Genomic DNA, 5,036 nt, shown 5'->3' with positions numbered 1-5,036 from the left:
GGGCCCCTTTGGCAGTAGGAAACACATAGACTGTTATGGAGATTGATTTTGGAATTTAGATGCACTGTTATCAATTGTGCTTAGCCATACATGCTCATATCCTTGAAGATGCATCATGGAACTGTTGCAGCCTAGAAGTCACAAATTTTACTAACAAGTTAAAAGTAGAAAGTATTTCTTAAAGACTTATTATATTCAAGGGCTTCTAACCTTAAGGTAGTGTCGCTCTAACAGTTTGAATCCACCAGTGGCTTCACTGGAGAAAGCTGAGCAATCTACAGCCTCCAAGAAGGCCGCAGGAGGATCAGCTATGTGTGTATGAATTGGTCCATCTCAATGATACATAACAATAAAGTATCATTATGTTTCAGTTTTGACTGAGTAGCAATGGATTTAAGTGGCTGATACCTGTTGCTGGTAATAACATAAGATTGAAAGAAAGTTCCTTTCTCTGACAATGTGTATTCCTGTATTAACAAAATTCAACACTATTTAGAAGAAGGTAATAGGAATCTGTGGACAGTACGATTAAACAGGTGATTATTAGCTGAGAAGTTGGCAGTTCAAACCCACCCAAGAGAACCTTGAGGAACAAAGCCCCCAATCTTCTTCTGAAAACAATGGAGTAGTTGTACTCTTGTACACATGTGAGGTCCAGATGAGGTAAATGGTAATTAGTAACAGGCGGTTGTAAAATATTTTTTTTGTTTACCTTCTAAGTAATCTGCCTAAAGAACCAAGAGTTTATATTTTATCATAATAATTTCCTGGTTTATGTTGACTTTGTCATGCCTTTGGTTATTTAAGAGAACAAAGTCTTGCCACTTTTAAAAGAGTTAAGGTTAGTTACAGTTATGTTACTTCCTTCTTTACTTTTTGAATCTTTTTATTGTCACCTTTGTTAAATAGGTAGGCAAATGTTACTGCCAGTAACCTACTAAATGTTCAAACATCTTGATCAATTTTGATACTCTGTCTTGCAGAAATCAAATACTAAGTGATGTAATTTTGTACCTAGCACTGCCTCTGGGATTTAATGGAGGGCATCAGGAAAAAGTAGAAAAGATTTGGTTGTTTCTCTTGTAAAAAATGCATTAGAAATAATTAAGCTTATTTTTTTATGTTACTACTTATTGATCTTTAGAAAAGTAATATTTTCATTGTAATATTTTACTTTGACTTCCCTCGTTGCCTTTTGAAATCTTCTATTCAGCTCTTTAACATCTTGAATTCTTCAATGTGCTTTGGCTTCTCGGTGCTCTAGTGCAATCTTCAGAGTCTCTTCTGACATCCATTTTGGTCTTTTCTTCCTCTGTCTTCGTAATGACCTTTTACATTCTTCCTGCATGATACTCTTGATATTCTCCCACAGTTCATCTTGTCTTTGCTCATTAGTGTTCAAGGCCTCAAACCTGTTCCTGAGAGTGTTCTGAAATTCAGGTGGGATAAACTCAAGGTCATACTTTGGTTCCTGTGGATTTGATTTAATTTTTCTCAGCTTCAGCTTGAACTTGCATATGAGAGCAAGGAAACACTGTATGGTTCAAAATTGGGAAGGGTGTACAGGAGGATTATGCCCTCTCTCCATACCTTTTCAACCTATCTGCAGAACAGATTATCCGGGAGGCTGGGCTCTGTGACGAGAAATGTGGGGTCAGGATTGGTGGAGGATTCATTAATAATCTGCATTATGCAGGTGGCATAACCCTGCTTGCTGAAACCGAGGAGGACCTGAAACACCTGCTGCAGAAGGTCAAGGACTGCAGCCCTCAATATGGACTGAGGCTCAATAGGCAGCATCAGAATGGATGGTGAAGAGATTGAGATTGTTCACAGCTTTAGTTTGCTTGGCTCCAACAGTCAACAGTCTTGGCACAGCAGACAGGAAATTAAAAGATGTATTGTGATGGGAAAGTTTGCTGTTTGGGACCTCTCTAAAGTACTGAAGAGTAATGGTGCCACCCTGGAGACTAAGGTATGCCTGATACAGGCAATGGTCTTTGCAATCACTTGCTATGCATCAGAGAGTTGGGAGGATAGACAGATGACTAGGGAGGATAGAAGGAGAATTGATGCCTTTGAGCTGTGATGCTGGAGAAGAGTATTGAATATACCATGGACTGCTAAGAAAATGAACAGGTTCATCCTGGAAAGGGTTACAGTAGGCTGTTCCTTGGAGGCAAAGATTCTGAAGATTCATCTGACATACTTTGGACATGTTGAAAGGAGGTACTAGTCCTTGGAAAAGGACTTTTTTTTAAAAAAAGCTTCGGAGGGTGGAGGGACAGTGCAGGAGAGGAAGACCCTCTATGAGGTGGATTGATTCAGTGACTGAGATAATGAGGTTAGGTGTGTCAGAGACAGTGAGATTGGCACAGGATAGATAGAGCAGGGTTTAGGGCTGTTGTATATAAAGTCACTATGAATCGCAGGTGACTTGATGGCCCATAATACCAACAAGAACAACGTTTATTGATAATTTTGTACTGAATAGTTCCGGATGTATGCGAAAGTTGAACAATGAACCTAAATCAGAAGAGAACTTGATCTTGAATTGTGATGTTAGAGAATAGTATTGACTAAGTACTGCCAAAAGAACAAAGAAAACTGTCTTAGAGGAGAGGAATTGAAACCAGGTACTTCTTAGGAGACAAGGATGTTGAGACTTTGTGTCAGATATTTTGTTGTCAGGAGGCATGAGTCCTTGGAAAAAGAAATCATGGGTCAATGAAGTAGAGGAAGGCTCTCAACAAAATGGATTGACACGGTGATTGCAACAACAGATTGATAGTGGTGCATATTGTGACGATGGTGCAGGACTGTGCAAGGAAGGTTCTGAATTGTAGTGGATTCAATTGCACCTATCAACAACACACACTGAAGATTTGTATTTTGAATTTAATTGTGTTTCTCCAAAATATATGTTGTCAACCCTCACTCTTCTAGGTCTATGATGTAATCCTCTTGTAAATAGCTTTTTTGTTATTGCTATGTTATTGAGATGGCTTTTATCCAGACAGATTTCTTCTCTTACTAACCACTTTTGAGATGTGAAAGAGCATATTGAATATGAATGGGGGAAAGATAGATGCATGCAGTTCTCCAACGAACTCTGAAGAACAATGATAGAGAAGCTGGGACAAAGCTTTTCCTCCACAGCAAATGTATTTTCCTCTAGGACATAATGCTGGGAAGGGTGGAGGGTCGCAAAGGAGAGGAAGACCCTCAACCAGGTGAATGTCACGGTGACTGCCACAGTGTGCTCCTGTGCGTCAGGAAGTGTGAGGATGGCACAGGACAGGACTGGATCCAGATATTTTATTCATAGTGTCACTATGAGACATACTTAACTTGATGGCACCTAGCAACAAAACATAGTTCACCCTTGAATTTGCACACCTAGCCTCCTAAACTTTGAGCAGGAAGCTCAGGTAGTATCCTACTACTTATCATTACTGTTGAGTTATAAATGACTCCTAGCTGACCCTCCAGTAGATTTTCAGAGGCTCTAAATCACAGGGGATGGAATTCTGGTGGTCTAGAGGGAAGGAGTTGAGCTGGCATCCCAGAGGTACTTGATTCACATCCACCAGCTGCTCCATGGGAGAGAGATTGGCCATTGTCTCCTGTGTAATCTACTGCCTCTGAAAACCCACTATAGAGTCAGCTGTCGGTCGGTTCTGCCTCAACAGTACACAAAAACAATAACAAATCAAATTGAAGGAGATGGTCCATGTTTCTCCTCTGGAGAAGCTGGTGGATTTGAACCACTTGCCTTTGGGTTGGCACTGAAACTCCTTACCCACTAGACCACCAGAGCTCCTTTTCGCAGTGTAGTCCACCAGTATGAATATCTATAAACTAACACAAAAGTTACAACACTCTGGCGGTTTGAATCCACCAGTCACATTAGGGAGAAAGGTGGACAATCTTCTTTGTAATTTGCAGGCTCAGAAAACTAGTGAAGGGTTTCTTTATGGAGTCGTTTGAAACTGAATGGCAATGAGCTTGAGTTTGAAACTGTGAGAAATAAATTCCTGTTTATTAAAGCTGCTGACTGTAGTTTACATGAACACATTGCATGGGATGAGGTCTCAATTCAGATGAGATATTTAATATTTAAATATATATATACATATACATACATGTTTTTTGGAAGGAGGAGTGGTATCCACTTCCATAATAGCTTGCCTCCGGAAACCCTATGAGCCTGGAGAGAGGATGAAAGGCACCCAAGCGTCGAGGACTCTCCTTCAAAGGGTCACTATGAGTCGCCCGCGACTCGATGGCACTTAACAACAACAACAACGATATATTTTTTTAACATTTTATTTTATTGTTTTTTGTGTATATCGTCAAATCGGATCTGACTGGTACAGGAGGACATTGCCCCTCCTTCTCCAGCAATATATATTTATATTTGCAAAATGTTATAAATATGTAAAAAAATTATCTGTTATGTAGGATATTCCTAGAGATGTATTCGTGTTTGTCCGTTACATGCTTCTATTCATAGGAATGCTTGTGTTACTTGGCTAGATTTTAGAAAACAAAAATACAGCATTTTTAGTCAAAATTTCAGTTATTTTAAAAAATGTTTCTTCTATTTCATTTCTTTAAATTTTGCAACTTGTAGACCACTGGCTTTCTACTGGCATCCTATCACTTACTTTTGGAATTTAATGCACAGGTGTTTAACATTTTACTCCAGAGCTAATTACTTTGATCACCTTTATATTATTAGCATATTCTATCTATATGCTTGGTGTATTTGGAGTATGTCTCAAGTTTATTATATCTTATATTTGAATTATCTCTCTAACAACCAGTCTCATCCTTTTTCACCGATAAAATGTAATATTTGTTAGAGAAGCTTCTTTTCTCTAGTTATTTGAACCCACTGGCTACTCTGCAGGAGAAAGATGGGTCATCTCTTCCCAGGTGATTTACAGCCTTGTAAACCCACTGAGAGACCAGCTATGAGTCTTAAATGATTCAATGGCAATGAGTGAATGACAGAGTTAACCACTTAGACC

The sequence above is a fragment of the Elephantulus edwardii genome, unplaced genomic scaffold (assembly GCF_000299155.1).
Source record: "Elephantulus edwardii isolate Elephantulus edwardi_28Jun2011 unplaced genomic scaffold, EleEdw1.0 scaffold00020, whole genome shotgun sequence".
NCBI classification, from domain to species: Eukaryota; Metazoa; Chordata; class Mammalia; order Macroscelidea; family Macroscelididae; genus Elephantulus; species Elephantulus edwardii.
This window is presented reverse-complemented; position numbering follows the sequence as displayed.